Genomic DNA, 22,609 nt, shown 5'->3' with positions numbered 1-22,609 from the left:
ATCTGCTTCACATTTAATATTTTTGTGCCTAAATGGCTTTTTATTTTTTATTTTTTTATTTTTATTTTTATTTTTATTTGACAGACAGAGATCACAAGTAGGCAGAGAGGCATGTAGAGAGAAAGGGGAAAGCTGGCTCCCCACTGAGCAGAGAGCCCGATGCGGGGCTCGATCCCAGGACCCTGAGATCATGACCTGAGCCTAAGGCAGAGGCTTTAACCCACTGAGCCACCCAGGCGCCCCCCTAAATGGCTTTTTAATCAACTTTCAGTTGCCAGAGATCTGGGGAATGCCTCATTGTCTCTGCTCTCCTTTTGTGTTCTCTTTAAGGTGATTCTTTCCCCCTTTATAAGATAGAAAATTCCATTTATCTTAGAGCAGTTTTGTTGGCAATTTTTGAGTAGGCCACTCAAAAGCAATAATAATTTCTTTACTTACCATTTTGACTTTAGTATACAGTATGAAAATAGTTTGAGATTGTTTGCATTAAATTCCAAGTTGTATGTATTTAGTGTCTGTGTTTGTTTAATTCAGAGAGAGATGCATGAGGGTGAAACATTCTGGAGGAATTGGGAAGTGGAAATTAGAAAAGTCAGTGAGGAAGATAAAAGAAGCTAAGAAAATCAAAGCTGATGTTCTCGTTGTTTTATCACTTATCCTTCATGAACTAAATTGGGAATGTGACTTAAAACACTTTCCCAGCCCAGTCTCCCACAAAGAACTGTAGCAGAGTGAGGAAATGCAAAGCATTGTATCATCTTAAACGGCTTAAAGACTATATATTAGCTTGTCAGTTCAGCTGTGCACCAAGATATCCATAACATAAAAGTTGTCCCTCTAGGATGTCACACTGTTACCACAATGAATCTTCCTTTCAGACACTATTTGATGGAGATCAGAACTTCTGAGTCCTAGAGCATTTGCTTGTCTTACATTTCTTTTAAGGCAAACACATTTTTCATTACATTCACAACATACGTCTTTAAATTACTTGTTTTGTAGATGTGTCATTGATAATTCATGCCAGGAAAGGTGCAGACTGGAAACAAAACGACTCCAGTGTTCAGGGTCACTGTCTGCCCTCTGGTACTACTTCAGAGTAAAGAGTATACTGTATTTTTGTGTGCTGCTTCACTGTGTTGAAGGGTTATGGAACGATTTGGGGCAGGGGTGGGGTTGAGCAAAGGGGATTAAAATGTGCTGGAAACGAACTTAAAGGCCAGGTGGTTTATGATTTATTTCATTTATCTTATTAGCTTAATGCTAGGTGATCTTTCGCGCATGTTATATAGAAAGGACCTGTGAGTCAGATTAAGCAACTTCCCAGTGTCGTAGAATTGCAAAATAGAATTCAAGACTCATACATATGCAGTTTTTAGCTTATCACATGCTGAAGACTGCTCTTCCCCCTCTTCCTTTGCCTCCTTCTCTGATTCCATCTCTTCCTCTTTTCTTTTCTATGTAAGAAACCAACCAAAATCAGTTGAAGGATCTCTGCTAATCCTACTGAATCAGTGGAGTGAAGAAAAATATACCTGGGGCTTCTTCAGGTTCCAACTGATATGATTTACTGACATGTCTGGTGGCTGGGTTTTCATTATGCTACTTTGTTTATGCTTCACCAAGCTATTATTTTTGCTTTTATTACCATACAGCAACTATGTTGAAATGTAATTAGCAATTCTAGTCACTAATTATCTAATCAGTAGTAATTATTAGTTGGTTGGGTTTTCACACTGCATATGATCCAGTGTTCTATTAAATGCTCTAGCACATAAACTCCATGTGATTTTGTTTATATTAATAAAATTATAGTGCATTGGGAAAGTACTTTGTACTTTGTACGAAGTACTATGTACTTTGACTTTGTTAAAAGACAAAATTTGTGGCGCCTGAGTGGCTCAATAGGTTAAAAAGACAAAAATTTTGGCGCCTTTGGCTCAGGTCATGATCCTGGGGTCCTGGGATTGAGCCCCACCTTGGGCTGCCTGCTCAGGGAGGAGCCTCTCTGTCAATCTCCAGGTTTCTGCTGGAGGGAGAGGAGCCTCTCCTTCAATCTCCCTCTCTCTTCTCCCTCAATTTCCAGGTTTCTGCTCTCGACCTCATTCTTTCTCTATCTCAAATAAATAAAATATTTAAAACACACGCACACACACACAAAGTGGAAGTTCGACAAATACATTTTAAAGATCTTATTTGCTTTATTCAGTGATTCACGAATTAGGCAATATCCTATCTAGAAAGGGGGCTTCCGGGAGCAGTACAGACTTTTATAGGCTAAACCACTATAAGCAGGACAAGGAAGTTATTCAGACAGAAAGCTTTTTGTTTCAGGCAAGATCAAGTATCTTTGGGGGAAAGCATGTTATGTCTCAAGCAGATTACCTCGATGGTGCTAACTAGGTTATTCCAGATTGGTTAGGATTATACTCGTGGCAGAAATTGAAACTATGATTAGGTGAGATATTCTCAGTTTGGTGTAAGGGGAAAAGCATAACTGACTCCATTTTGGAGTTATTGTCTCTTTTTTAACAGTTTCAACAGTCATGAATTCACATTATTAGTGGTGCCACCATAGGCCAGCTACCTAACTTTTCTGAACCTCAGTTTCTCCATCTGTAAAATTAGGGAATAATAATAGCACCTCTTGGGGCGCCTGGGTGGCTCAGTGGGTTAAGCCGCTGCCTTCGGCTCAGGTCATGATCTCAGGGTCCTGGGATCGAGTTCCACATCGGGCTCTCTGCTTGGCAGAGAGCCTGCCTCCTCCTCTCTCTCTGCCTGCCTCTCTGCCTACTTGTGATCTCTCTCTGTCAAATAAATAAATATAATCTTTTAAAAAAAATAATAGCACCTCTTAAAGAATTATTTCTATAAAAAGATAAAATATGGGTCGCACAGATATAAAATGGACTTATGCCAAAGATTTTACTTACTTATTTATTAATTATTGAGGAAACCAGAAAGATATTTTAATAGGTTTAAAGGAGAATTCAAAATATCATGCAGATATAGGTAATCAGAAATGTTTTAACGAATTTACAAATAGGTAAATTTACAAATAGGTAGTTGTTGGCTTTTCCTGAAAGTGAGTAGGTGAAGTGTCCCCCTATTGTAAGAACTCATCTGCATGCCTATGGTCAAGAATCATTTCTGTTTCAGTCAGTTATCTACAATTACAGAGCTGTAAAATGCTCAAAGTCAATGAAAGGCAGAGATCTACTCGATCTCAGGACCCCAGGACCATGACCCGAGCCAAAGGCAGAGACTTCAACCCACTGAACCACCCAGGCGCCCCAGTGGTGAGGCATTTTATACATATCAGTGGTATGTAATTTTTGCTAACCTAACCCAGCAGGACTCTTGCTAGACTGAATAGTCCAAGGACAGAGCCCAAGAGGAAGTCCTGGCCAAAAAGAGAGGTCAGAAGGGCCTGACTAAAGTTGGGTTAAAGAGAGTGTCTTTATCAAATATCCAGATTTAGAGGGATCCATTTAGGTTGTTTGCTCTTTGGCTTAAAGTGGGTCTTGGAATCATGAATCACTGTAAAGAGGAGAGAACAGAAAATGACCAAAAATAAAACAAGCCACCATTCTGTGAAAAGTCACCAAAGATGTTCAAAGGCTCATCAGACTTTGACACCTCTGTCTTTTGCATGAACAAATTGACAACCTAGATTTATTAGGCTTATGGCATTTTTTAATAATCAAGAGTTTTCTTCCTCCTGACTATGATTTGGAATAGGAAAAAAAGAAATATGTGTCTCAAAATAAAGGCTTATACTCCACTGATCAAAAGCCTAGAAGATATCAGATGTGACACAGCTGTCACAGTAGGTCTCTCCTAAAAATAAAAACAGTCTTGGCATGGATGAGGGACTGAGGAGGTAATGCAGTGAGCAAAATAAAAGCTTTTGGCGAAGACTATTTCTGAGGAATGGAGGGTTTGATTTAATCGTTCAATTATTATTTGGCCTGGGTAATTTCTAGTTAGCCCTTCATCCTCCCTCCTTCCCAGATCTGTTCTCTGAACTTCCCTGCCCGAGGTGGGGCCCTGAGATCTGATTCCTATGGACTACAGTACCTTGACTTCCTTGCCTCCTGGTTTCTTGTGGGGTTTGGTAAGTTGAAAATAAAGATTTTTCTGTCCTCCTTCTATGCTGTGGTTCTGTGTCCCTGTACCACACCAACCTCCCCTTGCTTTCCTCTACAGTCTTCCTTATAATCCTGATTCCTGACCGTCATCAGCCCCCCAGGTCCTTCAGTATCTCTCTTTATTCCTTTCCCTGCCCACACCTCTGAATGTAGTCCCCACCTTAACTTCTCTTTATAGTACCAGTTGATTGTGTTTTCTGTTTATATTCAGTACCCTGATGAATCGAAGAAAGAATAATAGCAATAAACAGATACTGAGAAATATCTATATTCTTGACAGTTACGGACCTCATGTGTATTAACTAATCGAAACCTCAAATCTCTATGTGGTAAATATTGCTATTGGCATTTCGCAGACAAAGAAACTGAGGCACTGTGGGTGACTTGCCCAGAGGCACATCTGACTAAAACAAGGCATGTTAAGGATTGTGTGGTATTTTGTAATTCACACAACCTTTAGAAAGTAGAGGCTCTTTTTCTTTGCATGCTGTGTTTTTGCTCTCCTGAATAATCCTACACTCCTATCATAAATTGTTTTATCTTTCTTGAATGAGGGTCAAGTATGTGCCGTTCTACCTGTCTTTGATTGCATAAATCATCTCATTTTTGTCCTCCTTAAAGTGCTTCAAGTTACAGAACTCATAACATTATCACGTTTAGTACTAGCTAAGAGAGCATTAATCATAGATGGTCATAAAGGCTAGAGAAATTAACATTGCAGTTTGCTGGAAATTGTGTTAATCATGTGAAATCTTGAAAATGTCAGATTATAAAAATGCTGCTCTTTTTTTTTTTTTTTTTTTTTTTTTTTTTTTGCTAATTCAAGTCAATAAAATTGTGGTAGAGAAAGAAGTCCAAGCAAAATTAATGTTATTACTGAAAACTAATCTCACCCAATTACACAGTGCAGATCTGGACGAAGCAGGCCCTGTTCTAGGTAATTTATATAACGCTCCCAATGACCCTGTAAGTTATATTCAATCATCCAGTTCTCATACATGGAAACCAAGATTTTCTAACAGCTTCAAGGTCACAGAACTATCAGATAGCAGAACTAGAGTCTGGAGAGTAGTCTGTCTTGACTCCAAATGCTACGACTTCTGATTGAAGGAAAAAAATGGTGATAGTCTGGTTGTGTAGGTTGGTTAGATTCTGTTTCAGTCCTTTAGAGGTTCTGTTTAGATTTGGATTTATTTGAAATCTTTTTCCCTTAGGCATAGGCCAGTCCTAGTCCACATCTTTTGGTGGCCTGTGGAGTTGAGGGCTCTGCCCTAAAGAGAGCTTATAAAAAACCTGCAATATTGAGCATCAGTGGGAGGCATGCAGTTATAAGCCTTGGATTTATGAACTATTGGTAGGTCCTTTCAATGTTAATATAGGAAAGAGACCTGTTCTTGACTGAAAACATAAAACGTGCTGCCTTTAAATACAAACCTGCATTTATTATGTAGAACTTTATATGTTCTTTTATTTTGATTGTTTCAGGGTCTAAGTCTTCCTGGTAGCAGTTTATAGCAGTGTGGCTATTGGGAGCAGTCAGAGCAACTGGAGAGAAGCTGTGTGTGTCTCCATTTTTCTCCATAAAAGTGTAAGTGAATTACAGTGTATTTCATCAGCTTTCCTCTCATATTGTTAGTCCATAATTAAAAACATACCCTTGTGCGTACTCTGAAGGTTCCCGGCTTCGTATTTTGAAATAACTTATCAAAAGCTAGGCCCCAATTTCCATGACCAATAAAAAATGAATGTCCAAAGAGTGCTCTTAGGGAGAGAGAGAGAGAGAGAGCAGAGAATACTCCATAACCTTTATTTTTAAGGGATGTCGGATAAAACTGGCTGGTCCTAGCCCTTGTTGTGTTTCGTTCTCCTCTGATTTTCCGGCTGCTCCTACTTGTTTTCTGTCCTTGGTTTCACCAGTTTCTGCTGGACTTCAAAGGGTGCTGAGTCCTAAAATTCCATTCCTGGCTCCCTGCTGTTCTTTTTGCACCTCTTCCTTAACGTTTTCTACCATGTCCCCAAATATACACCAACGCTGCCTTCTAGGTCTCGTCTATAAATGCCTGCTGCGCGGTGAGGCATTCAGAATACCTACAGTGCTAAGCTTTCTCTCTCTCTCCAGCCCTGGTTCTGTTCTGAATGTTTTGCCATTGGCATCTTATGTAGCCTCGGGCACTCAGACTTGAGAACTGGGGGCCCAACGTAGTCCCCCTTTCTTCACTCTCTCTCATGTTGTTTCTCGAAGTCTTGTAAGTTCATTACCCTAGTTCATCTCCCGCCATTCCCTCTTTGCGGCTTCTGCTTCAGTGTATGTATCCATCACCTTCACACTGAACCCACAACCTTACCAATACTGGAAGGAAGCCTTTTAAAAAAAAAATTCTCATTTTGAGTATTGTTTCGGAGTGGAAGCCCTAATTTCATGATCAGGATGGTAAATGAATGACCAAGTCTGTTGTATCTCCTACATGGTCTTCTTAGGCTCATTCTCTTTAACATCCCTCTCACTATTTCCCTTGTTTGTGTTCTCAGAGCACTTTATGCATGATCCTTCTTAGTAATTGGTACATGTATTATGGGGCTGGTGCTGGTGGCGTGAACTTTAAACTCCCCCCCACCGCAAGGAACGCTTCAAAGGCAGGGCCATGCCTGACTCATTGTTGCCTCTCCACTGTTGAGCATGGTGCCTGGTGTATGGTAGAGAACTCAAAAAAAAAAAAAAAAAAAGTGTCTGTTTAGTTGAATCCATAAGTGTGGAATTGGGTTGAGTTTCTCATTTAAAAAAAAAAAAAAAAAAAAGGGGCACAACAACAAACCATTATCTCCCAGAAAACCTGACTAGGCTTTCTACTCCCTGAGAGTGAATAGGAAACCACCAAAGGTGAAAAGGTGCATAGAGCCCAGGTTGAGAGGAGATGCTGATACACAATTTAGCTTTGCTCATATTTAGATACAACGTTTTAGAGAGATTAATTTGGCGGTGTTCTACGAAATGCCTGACAAGAAAAGAAGGACTTTAGGAAGGTGTAAAGAGGTGCTGCAGTGATTCAGGTGTGAGGTTATTTGAATCTGGAGTTTGGTAATAGAAGAGACGTATTGATAGAGGGAGGTTGAGTCAAGGGAAGAAAAAATAATCTCTAAAAAGGGACAAATAAAAGTTGACCGCAAGACTTGAGGTAGGGAAATAAGAGTTCTTTTGGGGATGGTCTGAGCCTCTTCATTCTGATTGCAGTTGGAACCAACATTAAGTAAAGTGTAAAGGATGGACTTTTGGGATTTTAAAAGCCACCTAAGATCTGCTGTTCACAGGTTGCAGCTCTTGAAAGAGGTTTGGAGATAGAAATGATATTGGCATACTTTTCATCAGAATGTTTTTCCTTCAGCTGTTTTCTCTCCCCTGAGAGAATAAAATAACTTAGAGCTTAGCACTTACGTTTTTCCAAATGCCAAGGCAGTTTGAGAATAAAACTTCTGTATGAATTCTACCCTCAGAACAGCTGGAAGATAGCATCTTATGATCTTCCAGGCATTTAGAAATTGTTGGTTTTATGAAGTTTAGCTTGATAATCTTACTTAAAATTCTTCAATGAATCTTTCCTAAGAATCTCTGTCTTTATTGAGTCTCTAGGGGAAAGACTTTTTTAGAAAGATGATTGAATGCAGTTCTAGAGGGTGAGTTGAAGGGATGGATTATCCAAGGTGTTGTCTAACTTTAAAGAATTTATTAAAAAATAGTTTAAGAGCCGTGATGTGAGTGGAATGGCACTGGAATGTATTGTTCACGCTGTAACTTGGATTTTAGAAAAAATGTGCAGTTTTGCAATTCTGTCTATAATAAATCTAGCAGTGTTTGGGGTTCATTTGTTGGGATTAGGGAGCAGAAAGCAGTGAAGTAATTAAATATAAAATTTAGCATGAACTAAATATGATGTGGCCAATATACAAGTCAGCTGGATAATGCTTAGTATCCAGATTGCTATTCTAATTGCTCATTATTTTCTCTGAGACAGGGTTGCTTTTATGGGAGAGGAAAGGGAAGGGTATATATTAGTAAATATCTTATCTCATCCTTGGATGTAATGTTGTCTGGTCTCTGGCCCTGTCCACTAGGACAGGGCCAGCTTCATGACTGTGCCCTTGCACAGGGTCTCCTAATCAGAAGGGTCCAAAGTTGGTTTAATTTTCTGCTGCTCTTTGTTTGACCTTCTTAAGAATTTTGTCTTTGAACTTGTATTTTGTAAGCAAATTCATCTGGGACAAAGGAGCATATGTACGAGGAAAGAAAGATGCCCACAATATGCGCATCTGCCACATTTCCTTGCCACTCTGTTCACACAGCATCTGGGATTCTCAGTGAGTACAGAATTCTAGTGGACTCGTGTATTAGTTATGTAGACTGCATAACAAGTTACCACAAACTCAGTGGTAGAAAACAATACACAGTTTCTGTGGCTCGGGAGTCTGGGCAGTGCTCAACTGGGTCCTCTGCATAGGGACTCACACGGCTGCGTTCAAAGCTGGATGGCTGCATTCTCATTTGGGGGCTTGACGTAGGAAGGAAGGATCTGTTTTCCAGCTCCCTCGAATTGTTGGCAGACCTTACTTCCTTGTGACAGTAGAGTTCACCTCCACTGCTTCTTTAAAGCTGCAAAACAATGAAGGGAGCGAGAGGAGGAGGAAGGGAGAGAGGAGAGATATTTTGATTTGCTTGGAGTTTCTGACTTCTAAACCCTCTTTTAAGTGGGCTTGTGTGATTAGCTCAGGCCCACCTACAATAATCACAGTTTTGAAGAGCTTAAAGTCAACTGATTTGGAACATTAATGGCACCTGCAAAGTTCCTTTATTATTATTATTATTATTATTATTATTATTATTATTTTGTGTGTGTGTGTGTGTGTGTGTGAGAGAGAGAGAGATTTTCCAGCTATTTTTCTTTTATTGATTTCTAATTTCATTCCATAGTGGTCTGAGAGTACATATTGTATAAACTATATACATTCTATTATTTTAAATACGTTAAGGTATGTTTTCTGACCCAGAATGTGGTATATCTTGGTAAATGTTCCATGGGAACTTGAGAAAAAGAATCCATCAGAATCCTAGAGGAGAACATAGGCAGTAATCTCTTCAATATCAGCCACAGCAACTTCTTTCAAAATATGTCTCCAAAGGCAAAGGAAACAAAAGCGAAGATAAACTTTTGGGATTTCATCAAAATCAAAAGCTTCTGCACAGCAAAGGAAACAGTCAAGAAAACAAAGAGGCATCCCACGGAATGGGAGAAGATATTTGCAAATGACAGTACAGACAAAAGGTTGATACCCAGGATCTATAATGAACTCCTCAAACTCAACACACACAAAACAGACAATCATATCAATAAATGGGCAGAAGATATGGACAGACACTTCTCCAATCAAGACTACAAATGGCTATCAGACACATGAAAAAATCATCACTAGCCATCAGGGAGATTCAAATTAAAACTACATTGAGATATCAGCTTACACCAGTTAGAATGGCCAAAATTAGCAAGACAGGAAACAACATGTGTTCGAGAGGATGTGGAGAAAGGGGAACCCTCTTACACTGTTGGTGGGAATGCAAGTTGGTGCAGCCTCTTTGGAGAACAGTGTGGAGATTCCTCAAGAAATTAAAAATAGAACTTCCCTATGACCCTGCAATTGCACTCCTGGGTATTTACCCCAAAGATACAGATGTAGTGAAAAGAAGGGCCGTCTGTACCCCAGTGTTTATAACAGCAATGGCCATGGTCACCAAACTGTGGAAAGAACCAAGATGCCCATAAATGGATGAATGGATAAGGAAGATGTGGTCCATATACACTATGGAGTATTATGCCTCCATCAGAAAGGATGAATACCCAACTTTTGTAGCAACATGGACTGGACTGGTAGAGATTATGCTGAGTGAAATAAGTCAAGCAGAGAGAGTCAATTATCATATGGTTTCACTTATTTGTGGAGCATAACAAAAACCATGGAGGACATGGGGAGATAGAGAGGAGAAGGGAGTTGGGGGAAATTGGAAGGGGAGGTGAATCATGAGAGACTATGGACTCTGAAAAACAATCTGAGGGGTTTGAAGTGGCGGAGGCGTGGGAGGTCGGGGTACCAGGTGGTGGGTATTATAGAGGGCACGGATTGCATGGAGCACTGGGTGTGGTGAAAAAATAATGATACTGTTATGCTGAAAATAAATAAATGAAAAAAAAATTAAAAAAGAAAACTCAATACCCTTCTACAAGAAATAAATGGATCCAGCAAGCAGAAAATCAGCGAGGTCATAGCTGAACCCAGTAGCCACATCAGTGAATTGAACTGGATCTCATCAGAATTTATAGAATATTGTTATCTTTTTAAGATTGTATTTATTTAATTGACAGAGAGAGACAGAAAGCACAAGCAGGGGGAGCAGGAGAGGGAGAAGCAGACTCCCTGCTGAGCAAGGAGTCTGATGCAGGACTTGATCCCAGGACTCTGGGACCATGACCCTAGCCGACAGTGGCTGCTTAACTGACTGAGCCACCGAGGCATCCCTACCTTTGCCATATAATGGAACACAATCCTTGGAGTAAAATCCTGTCACACTTACAGGTCCTACAGTATTCAAGTGAGGGAATTCCATGGGCAGTCCATCTTAATAGTCTGCTACCACAATCTGTGATATGTACGAGTTCAGCAACACTCAGAGTTAGTTTACTGTGTTACACCTATCAACGAGGAAGCGTTAGCAGACCCGAGAGGCATGTTTCCTTTTCTGACCAAGACTTGCTTTGATTGTGGAAATACATCAGTGAGTGGACTCTAAGAAGCACAACCAGGAAACCTAACATGTCCTTTCTTGCTTATGTTCCTTTCCTGCATTCACCAACCCTTTATGTTGAAAATGATAAAAAACAACCCCAAATTCCTTTTCTTGCTGGGCTTTCCTTATTTATCAATAAGCACGAAAAGAATATTGGTAGAACGTGCCTGTATGAAGAAACAAAATCCAAGCATTTGTGTTAGTTTTGTACAGATTTTCTGCCAGTCTGGTGTAAATATAATGCATAGTCACATAGAAGCTATGAAAAATATAATTCTGTGATTTTAGGAATTCCACATATGAGTTAAAAGCTTGTATATTTGCATGTAAGATTGGCATTGCACTATATAAAGATAATTGGTAAAATTTATACTAACAATTCAGATTTTTAATTTTTCCTTTTTAGAATATCATTTGCTTTACCTAGCAAGTTAAAATATCATGACAGATTGAGGGAGAGGTTGGAGAAGGAAGGAATAAGCGTTCTGTTTTATAGTTTAACATATTTTAAATTTTAGTACTTTTAATGACACTTTTTCCACATTTTGAGACTCACATTTTCATTTTGCACTGGGCCTTTCAAATTTTATTGCCATCCTATGGATGGATACTGGCTACTGGGAACTCTTCTAACTTCCAGAAGCATCTGTAACTTATGGACTCTTAGTCTATTTTTCTTTTCTCTCTCTCCTTTTTTTTTTTTTTTTTTTTGTTTGTTTGTTTGGGTAACCCTTGGGATTTCCTGGCTGATCTGGCTTCATCTCAGCTACTTCCAGTGCTATGGACTGTTCTGAGACTGGCTATGATATTTTTTAGAGTTAAGAAGCTCTGATTTTTTTCATTATTGTTGTTTGTCCAATATTTCCTTTCCTCGGCTCTCTCTTGTATCTCACTTATATAAATAAAACAAAATAAAAACAAATAAGCGCTTGGGTGGCTCAGTGGGTTAAGCTGCTGCCTTCGGCTCAAGTCATGATCTCAGGGTCCTGGAATCGAGCCCTGCATCGGGCTCTCTGCTCCGCAGGGAGCCTGCTTCCCTCTCTCTCCCTCTCTCTGCCTGCCTCTCTGCCTACTTGAGATCTCTGTCTGTCAAATAAATAAATAAAATCTTTAAAAAACAACAACAACCACAACAACAACAACAACAAAAACAAATAATTGTGTGTGCTTGGACCAATACCATCTAGTTTCCCCACTATGGCTTTGTTATGTTCCTTAAAACCTGGTCAGTTAACTGGCCCAAATTCATTTTTATCTTTCTGGACTTGATTCTTTAGCATTTATTTTAGACTCTTTAATGTTCCTAAAAAAAAAATTCAATTGAATTTTCCCTGGGATTTCATTGACTTTGCACATTAAGTTGGAGTTATTTGAAACTTCAAAGTAGATGGGATATCTTTCCATTTATTCTAAGCATCTTCTATGTATTAGAGAGTAGTTTCAAAATATTACCAATATTAACATTTCTCTCCATTAGGGTTTGGTCATTTGGTATGCATGGCAAATTCTATCTTAAAGAACAACAGAAGAATTTTATCCTCTTGAAAGTCAGTAGCTAACATGTAAAAATTGCTGTCAGTGTCTGCATTTTTGTAGGTTATAAAAATCTTTGCTAAATTTGTTCAATCTGCAGAAGTTTAGGAGATTAAATTAATTAGAACTGACTGCAAAATCCTTGGTTATACCAGAATTATCATGTTATTATTTAGTTTAAATGACATAAATAGAATCATGTTCTTGATACTTTAGAATGAAGAATATATGTGAAGATTTTATTCTTTATTTTTATTTTTTAAAAGATTTTATTTATTTATTTGACAGAGAGCACAAGTAGGCAGAGAGGCAGGCAGAGAGATCTAGGAGGAAGCAGGCTTCCCGCTGAGCAGAGAACCCGACGCAGGGCTTGATTCCCTAGGATCCTAGGATCACGACCCGAGCCAAAAGCAGAGGCCTCAACCCACTGAGCCACCCAAGCGCCCCAGATTTTATTCTTTAATCAAGAGCTCATTGACATGGATAAAGATGAATCTGTGAAGATAGGTATATCTACCTATTATAGGACAGATTGAGGACTTCTAAGTAGACTTCTGTTAATATTTTCAGAATAAATATATTTATTCTTTAACTTATATTGCATTTCTCTAGCTAAAATTTTATCTTTGAGACAGATTTTCTTGTTTGTGCTCTATCAAAACACTTAAAAGTTGTTAGCTATTTAAGAGTAGAAACTTAAAAACATACATTTTACTCATTATATGGCTTTTTTCTCCTCAAGAAATTAGTAGTCGAGGGAAGGATAAAAATCTGTAGTATCGTCTTGAGAAGCAACAGATTTGAAAAGCTGATTAATGTTGCTATTACACATTCTGTATAAGAAATATTTTCAGACTTCATCAAATGTCAAAACAGCGAGACTCTGGTCTTTAATCACCCACCACACATATAGGCTGCTATAGCAGCAAGAAATGAACTGTCATCAGTTAGTGTGATAGACCAGCGTTATCTCAAAATACATTTTATAATGTGAATTATAAGTAGTATATGGCGTAGTTTCTAACTTTGTATTTTCAATCTTCGGAGTGGGTGTTTTGTGCAATTTCTTGGTATGAGGTCAGTGTCATGGTTGCTCTTGCCTTGGAGAAAGCTCCCATCAGTGACTGTGTTTTATTTCTAACATTTATCCAATGACCTTGGAATACGGTCATCTCTGGATGTTTATCAAACGATCAAGCACAATGTCACTGTGTTATGCTAACTAGGCTAACTTAAGCCCTTGTGCCTCTTGCCTTCTTTATGTCTATTCCTCCAATCCTACTTCTTTCAGATTTTTTTTTTTTTTTGCTTTTATTGGCTATATCTCCTGTGCTATCCTTTTCATCTTGTGATTATTTTCTGTATAATTGGGTGTTTGTACCTTTTTGATTTCGCTCATCCCCACACCCACCTCCCTTCTAGCAACCATCATTTTGTTATGTTCTTTAAATTCCACATGTAAGTGGAATCATGTCCTTCTCTGATGACTTGTTTCACTGAGCGTAATACCCTCTAGTTTCATCCATGTTGTTATAAATGGTGAGGTACCTTTTTTTTTTAATGGCTGAGTAGCATTCATGTGTGTGTGTGTGTGTGTGTGTGTGTATGCGTACATGTGTGTACACACATATTTATTCACTCCTCTATCAACGGACACATGAATTGCTTTCATATCTTGGCTATTGTTAATAATGCTGCAATAAACATAGGGGTGCATATCTTTAGAATTGTTGTTTTTGTTTTCTTTGGGTAAATACCCAATAGTGGAATTACTGGATCATATGTTATTTCCATTTTTCTTTTTTTTTTTTTTTTTGGAGGAATCTTTATACTGTTTTCCATAGTGGCTGCACCAGTTTACATCTCCACCAACAGTGCACCAAGGGTTCCCTCTTTTCTGCATCTTTGCCAAGCCTTGTTATTTCTTGTCTTTTTGATACTGGCTGTTCTGACTGCTGTGAGGTGATAGCTCACTTTGATTTTGATTTGCATCTCCCTGATGATGACTGATGATGAGCAGCTTTGCATATGTCTGTTGGCCATCTGTATGTCTTCTTTGGAAAAGTGTGTATTCAGGTCCTCTGCCCATTTTTTTAAACTGGATTGTGTGTGTGTGTGTGTGTGTGTGTGCGCGCGCACGTGTATACGTGTGTGTGGAGTTGTGTAAATTCTTTATATATTTTGGATATCAACCTGTTCCTCGAGGTGTCACATTCACTAGGTTGGCTTTTCCTTTTGTTGATTGTTCCCTTTGCTGTGCAGAAGCTTTTTATTCTGGTGCAGTCCCAAAGGTTTATTTTGGCTTTGGTTTTCTTTGCCTGAGAAGATGTATCCAGAAATGCGTGGCCAACGCTGATGTCCAAGAGATTTTTGCCTATGTTTTCTTTTAGGAGTTTATGGCTTCATGTCTTACATGTAGGTCTTTAATCAATTTTGAGTTTATTTTTATGTGGAGTGTAAGGAAGTGGTCCAATTTCATTCTTTTGCATGTGGCTGTCCCATTTTCTCAAACACCATTGATTGGGAAAACTGTTGTTTCTCCACTGTATATTCTTACCTCCTTTGTCACAGATTAATTGGCCATATAGGCATGGGTTTATTTCTGGGCTTTCAATCCCATTCCATTCATCTGTGTGTCTATTTTTGTGCCAGTATCAAAATGTTTTGATTATTATAGCTCTGTAGTATATTTTGACATCTGGGATTGTGATACCTCCAGCTTTGATCTCAAATTCTTGAATTAATTCTTAGCCACAAAATTATAGGTTTGAGGTTTGAGATATACAAAGCATGGCATTGGGTTCAAAGGAAGAAATGCTCAGACTTTTTGGTTCTGAGAACTTGGCATGTATAATATGCATTGTATTTTTCTCTCATATATACACAATCTTGAGGAATCATCCCTTTGTGCATGGTTTGCTGGAGAATTGTCAAGCCTAAGGAGAAAGGAATGCTATATGCTGTTCCTGTTGTCTATTCTGAATTGCATTTCTTTACCTTTAATCCATACTCGGAAGAGTTTTAAGGCCCTGTAGGATTGAGGCCCACTCAACAGGTTGCCATAGTGACTCCATCCTGTTCTAAACCAATTTGCTATGGTTCTCATGAAATCCCATTGAACAAATGAATGATGTGGTGATTTGTTCCTCTGGACAGCTTTGTGGGTTTCAGGATGCTCAAGGAGGCCTTCTGTCTTGTGAAACTGGCAATCTTCTGAGAGGGTAAAGAAATAGTTTGCGGTATTTATGGTCATATTTATTCTTTCTTTCTCCATGTAGCCTTTATAAGTTTTGAGTAATTTAACCTATAATTGAATAACAATGTCACACTTTTCTGTTATTCTTCATGATTTAGAATAGTTTTTGTGAAGTAGTTTTATATTTCTACTTTATTATCATTCACTCAGAAAAATTAAAAGCTCCCTTCGTTAAAACAGTAAAAGAATAAACAAATGAACAGGAAAAACACTTCATTCATTCTGCATTGGATAATGTAAAGAATGAGGGGTGCCATTCTAGGTATAAAGATGGTGAAAGACATGGTCTCTGACTTTGCAGGTTATACCGTAAGAGATAGATTAGGGAAATTTTTGTCTTTGATTTTTATTATTTTTAAATGATTTAAAAAATGATTTTAATGATTTTTATTTTTAAATAACTTCACTTTTCCTGACGTAACAACATAGTCCATTATGAGGAATGCAGTGTATTTCTGAAGTAGTGGGTTAGTTTGGAAAACATGACAACATCTGAAGATACTTATTGGATTTAGGCATGCTCATGAGTTTAAACCTAAGACAGAGTCTGCGAATGAAAATATTTGAATCTGAATATTTTTGTTGGGAATATACTTTCCTGTTCTACACCTCACTACTTGCGGCTCTCTTCTGTACTTGCAGACTTTCTATCCGTGTCTTGCCCCGGTAGCACTTAGGGTTCCTCCTCCCAGTTTTCCCAGCAAATATTGACAAAGGTTGTAGAATTATAGGATTTCCTGCTTGCAAGTTATGACATTTGAATTTTAAAGTAAATTAAAGATGAGAATAAATCCTATTCTTCAAAGCCTAATATCCAAACAGAATTTATCAGTGTGACTATATCAGCCGACTCTGATATTCTGGTTTAGGCATTTTGTTCATTCTGAAAGTTAGGTGCATGCTGTACTCGTTGTTACATATTTTGAATATCAACTCTGATTAACATAATCCCAGCGTGGTGTCGTGTGTGTGTTTGTATGTTTTCCATTTCTGTCCATTGCAAGCACCTTGCAGTGCCACGGTTCCTATGAGGCAGAATCCTTCAACATCAGTAGACTCCTTGTTTAATTTTGCTTCCTGCACTAACAAATGACTTTTTGTTCAAAGATGACAAGAGATCAATTAAGGAGAGAGAAGAATGTTAATCTAAGATGGAATAGGCCCACCCTAATTGAAGAATGGTGAACACGAATCTAGTCAATGAATTATAACCTCATTTTAAAATTCATTCATCCATTTGATAATTAATTCTGATGGCATCTTACATAATCATCAGAGGCTTTCCCTACAAAGTACATGAAGGTAAATGAACCTCTACTTCAAGCTTGACATGTCTCTTTGGCTCCCTACTGAAGAATAGGTTATAATGAAGCAGCCGACAGGATGCCTGATCATTCAAGTTTGGTGAAGAAGCAGGCAAGATTAATAGCACTTCTATGTAATGAAGTAATTTTCAAGTATCAAACACGGTGTCCTCTACTCTTGAAAGAGCTTACAAATACTGCACTTCCATTTTTGTGATTAGAAAAACACTAAATTCTCATCTGCGTATGATTTCTAACTTTTGCAAAAATAGAGGGAGAGGATTAATAAAAATTCCTGTTGCTGGGAAAAGCTTGTTGTTGGAGTTGCCCCTACACCTGGCTGGGTTCCACAGGTAAATTGTGAAAATTGTGGGCTGCACTCTCAGAATGTGAAGGGAACCCAGAAGTAAGAATCAGGGGCTGATCCAAGAGTCTCCAGACAAGTTTCACCAAATAAAGGAGGAGTCTTTGCAGTGTCTGAAGTTAGTCCCTGGGGCTTACAGAGCCTTGTGCAATAATAGAAGCCCCTTAGAGAGCACAGGCTCTGTGTATTAAGTATACTGCTGACCTCACTGGCATGTGGTAACAAAAATTAAATTAAATTAAAAATTAAATCAAATTAAATTAAGCCGCAGTGCTGATGAGTTTCGAGGGTGCTCCAATGACTGTTCCAGTCAGAAGCTTCCTTTGTTTCAGTAAGCCAAAGTACAGAGGCAAATGCCAACACTCCCTTTTCTCAGTATTTGGATAAGACCCTTTCTGATTGCAGTATCGGTGCTAATACACCGAATTCAAAGTGTAAGGGTTCAGTTTGCTATTTCCCCTACAGGGACAAATCTATTTTCAGGCAGGGGCCAGTGGTCTGCATCCAGGTGCCATGGCCATGGCTATGGCTGTGATGGTCGTCATTTCAGTGGACTAAACCTGTTTTCCTGGGTCATGGCCCTGACATTCATGCAAGTTCAGGGAGTTGTGTTCAATTTGGAGCGAGCTCCAGAACAGCACAATGGGCTCTTCAGTGCAGCTCTGCTCCTTTTCCAGGGTTTGGTCTTCTTTGAGTGTCTTTTTCTACTTCAGTCACCAGAAGTGGGAGATATATTTTTTATCAGCTCATTAACTTCTGACTTCTTAGTGAGGTGAAATACAGCCGTACTAGAAATGAACACATTTTCATTGTTAGGAATTGCTGACAAATGCAAGCATATGCCTGTTTATTTAAAGTGATATATTCAGCACAAAAATCAACTTGACAACTCAAAACCCCTGTATCTTTTCTTAAGGCAAGATATGCACTAACAAAACATGTGCTATATAAGCATACTTGACAACTGGCTACTCCCATTTCCTGGGTTCTGAAGGCAACGTAATCACAAACGAAAGGCATTTAAAGAGAATCCTTGTAAACCTGAGGTTCAGGGATTGTCTTGGATGGCATGAGGGATCACTGGCGTAAGGGAAGAGAGAAAGTGCAAACAGACCAGGATTTTTTCTTTTCTTAGAAATTTTAAAAAATTCTTGACACCTTGGAATTATCCTTAGATCATTTATTTTCCTGTCTAGTTCTCCCCTCATGATATTAATTATCTCTGCTGCTGCCTTTGTCTCTTACCTTTTTAATATGATATCTTAATATTTAAGATACGCTTTTGGAGGGATGGATGCAAGCTTCAGTTAGAAAGTCGTCATTCATAGTATAGGGAAGCATGTAGTTGAACCCTAAGACATCAAACAGAAAGTTAATTTATAATATGTATCATGTACATATAAATCTATATATAAAGCTTTTATAGATAAAGCATGCTTGGCCAGTAACTTTTATGGAGAACAAAGATGAAGGATCCATTTTAAAAATTCTTTACTTAAAAATGACTGAATAATTTAAAATAGATACAGAGAAGGAAAGTGAAAGTGAAGTGCTCATGTAATCCAAATCTGGGACTTCTAAAACATGTCAAAATACTGGTTCATCTTTTGTAGACATACACGTCTATCTCTAGAGCTAGTAACTGTACTCGATTCTGAATGTAATAGAAGGCATTAATCACCACCAAATTCATCACTTTCTTTTTTTACTGAAGTGTAATCGACATACAATATCCTTCTAGTTTCAGACATACATGATTGTGATTTAATATTTTTATACATTATAAAATGCTCCCCATGATAGATGTGGTTACCATCTGTCACCACACAAAGTTATTACAACATTATTGAGTATATTAAATCCCCATGACTTACTTATTTTATAGCTGGAAGTTTGTACCCCTTTAGATATTTCTCTGGCCCCTTCCCCAACCCTCCTCTTGGTAACCAGTCATTTATTTTTTACATCTATGATTATGTTTCTGTTTTGTTGGTTTGTTTAGATTCCACATACCAGTGAAATCATATGTTATTTGTCTTTCTCTGTCTTGACTTATATCACTTATCATAATACTCTCTACATCCATTTATCATTATTTTATTTTTATGGCAAATAACATTTATATTGGTTGTTCCTATCCCACTAAGAAGGCCTCATTATTTCATATAAATGAAACACAACATAATAAGACTTTAAGTTAGATGAAACAAAACTTTGACTTTTGTATATATGATCACTCAAGACCAATGGAGGATAATTTTTCCTTATTCTATAGGTAGTTAATTTGTTATTTTCTCGGATACTTTACTTATTATAGGATCCCACAACCCCTTCAGAGCAGCATCATTTAATATATTTGTCAGACCATTAATCTAAAGATGTAAAAGCTGCCCGATCCTCTGTATCATCTGCTTAAGCAATTACACAGATATGAACCACATTTTTTTTTTTATCACTTTGCATGGAACCTTCTGCATTTCTAGCCCTGATACATCATGGAGACAGAGGTCTTACTCTTTACCCAAACTCTAGCCATTGTTCTTTGAAATCTCAGCATTCCTGTTAATGACTTATGATCCTTCTGATCCCACCCATCTCTTGGGTCTTCCATTCTAATCATCTCAGTCTGTTCTTCATTCAGCTTGTCACCCAGATGTCACCCATCAAAGATCTGGAACACTGGCATTGGGTTCCTGACTCTACACCCTCTTCTTCAGGGGCATCATGACCTCATTCTCCCTGCCTAAGTATTTCCAGCGTATTTCCTTCTATGATTATTTTCTTTCCTTTGTAAATTCTGAACCCGTGTAAATTCTGAACAATTTGTAGTTGTGTTCGTTAACCATAAAGTCACAAATATATAGCTCCAGCTTAAACTTCTCTCCTGAGCCACAAACACATTTATCTAGATTTTTCCTGTGTTTCTCAAATATACTTCCAAATCAAAGCTCTCTCATAAATCTTCTCCATCTTGTTTTCACTATTATGCTTAAAGTCACTCAGAATAGAAACCCTATTGTTTCCATTTCCCTCATACTTTCTAATTATTTAACACTAAGATATTTTAATTCCTTTCTCTGACAATATCAAGCTTATATGTCTTTAAAAAAATCTCTTATAGTTAAGTACTGCATCATCTCTCATGTAGAAAATTGCAACAACTTTCCACAATATTCTCGTTGTTTCTCTTTCTACATACTCTGGTATATAAGCCCAGTTTAATTTTATCTTTTCTGTTTTTAAATTCCTTTATCAACTCCATACTGCATATAGAATATTGTCTGAACTTTGCTTGTCATGTTAAAATCCACTGACTATAAAATCCTATTCTGTTTTTCCAGCAGCATGTTTCAAGTTTTCCTACTCCCAGAGTCTACATTCTAGCCAACCCCAAATACTTTCCACTTCATACATATATTCTGTATTTTTGCTGTTGTTGTTGTTGTCCAATTTTTTTAAAGATTTTTAAAAAATTTATTTATTTGACAGAGAGAGAGATCACAAGTAGGCAGAGAGGCAGGCAGAGAGAGAGAGAGGAGGAAGCAGGCTGCCTGCTGAGCAGAGAGCCCGATGCGGGGCTTGAGCCCAGGACCCTGAGATCATGACCTGAGCCGAAAGCAGAGGCCTAACCCACTGAGCAACCCAGGCACCCCTGTCGTCCAATTTTTGATACATCTTCTCTCTTAATTCTGGAATGTTTTCTTCCCATCATCACCACTTACTAAAAAACCTTACCCGCCTGTTAAACTCTGCCTTACTTTCTACCTCTTTTTAAAGCTTCAGTCAGTACTTCCGGGAGAAATAAAATCTCCTTTGTCCTTGTCTCTGGAATATTCTATTTAGCCTTTAAAAATATACATGCCACATGTCAGTATATAATTTTTTTGGATCGCAGATTTAACTCAATTGAACAGCTATTTGTTGAGCATGTAGTATATGCTAGGCATTGTGTGGAGGGTTTGGGGTATATCAGTGAACAAAACAAAGATCCGTGGGAGGGGAGACAGATAATAAGTAATACACATGATAACTCAGTTACATGATACGTTAGGGGATGTATAATGAATAGAAGAAAAAAAAACAAGGGCAGGGCAAAGGGAATCAGAAGACTGCTCTGGTAACTGGAAGGCAGGTTAAATTTGAAATAAGATGGTATGATAGGCCTCATTGAGGAGCTAATTTGAGCAAAAATATGAAGAAATTGAGGGGATTAGCCATGTGGTAATCTGGAATGTGAACTTCTAAGGAAAGGGAACAGACCACGAACAACCCTAGTTTGGATTATGTCTGTCTTATAACAAGGGAGAGAAAATTAGGAGAAGGTGTCAGACAGATAAGGGTGCTATGCCATGTAAGTCTGTAGAAGCCATCAAGGACATTGGATTTTGCTCCAAGAAAAGTGGGGAACCATTGGAGAATTTCACGTAGAGGAATGACAGGTATTACATGACTTAATGTTTTACAAGGATCATTCTGGCTTGTGGATTGAGAATTAACAGAGGAACAAAGGGAAAAACAAAAACCCATGCTAGGAGTGATACAGAATGGAACTGAGGCAGTAGCAATAAATTAAGGTAGAAGTGGTCAGAGTCTAGTTATATTTGAAGGCAAAGCCAATAGAATGTGCTAGAATTTTGGATATGGGCTGTGAGGAAAGGAAGGAAGCAACCATGAATCCAGGAATGTTGAACTGCGTAGCTATTAAATATGGAGTTGCTGTCAACTGAGAAAGGAAAAATTATAGATAGAGTAAGTATGGAGGATAAGATCCAGGGTTTGATTCTGGGTATGGTAATTTTAAGATAGGATACCTATTAGACAACCAAGTAAAGTTGTTGAGAGGATTATTGAATATACATGATTGGAATATTAGGGGTGAGATCTGAGCTGGGCCGGAGAGCTATAGCCATCATTTACAGCCATGAAACTCAGTGAAATAAAGAACATTTCTGGGGCGCCTGGGTGGCTCAGTGGGTTGGGCTGCTGCCTTCAGCTCAGGTCGTGGTCTCAGGGTCCTGGGATGGAGTCCCACATCGGGCTCTGCTCAGCGGGGAGCCTGCTTCCTCCTCTCTCTCTGCCTGCCTCTCTGCCTACTTGTGATTTCTCTCTGTCAAATAAATAAATAAAATTTTAAAGAAAAAAAAAAAGAAAACATTTCTTTATGGGGCTTTTCTA

Source organism: Mustela lutreola, chromosome 5, assembly GCF_030435805.1.
Source record: "Mustela lutreola isolate mMusLut2 chromosome 5, mMusLut2.pri, whole genome shotgun sequence".
In the NCBI taxonomy this organism is placed as follows: Eukaryota; Metazoa; Chordata; class Mammalia; order Carnivora; family Mustelidae; genus Mustela; species Mustela lutreola.
The sequence above is the reverse complement of the archived record's forward strand: the minus strand, read 5'-3'. Positions refer to the sequence as shown.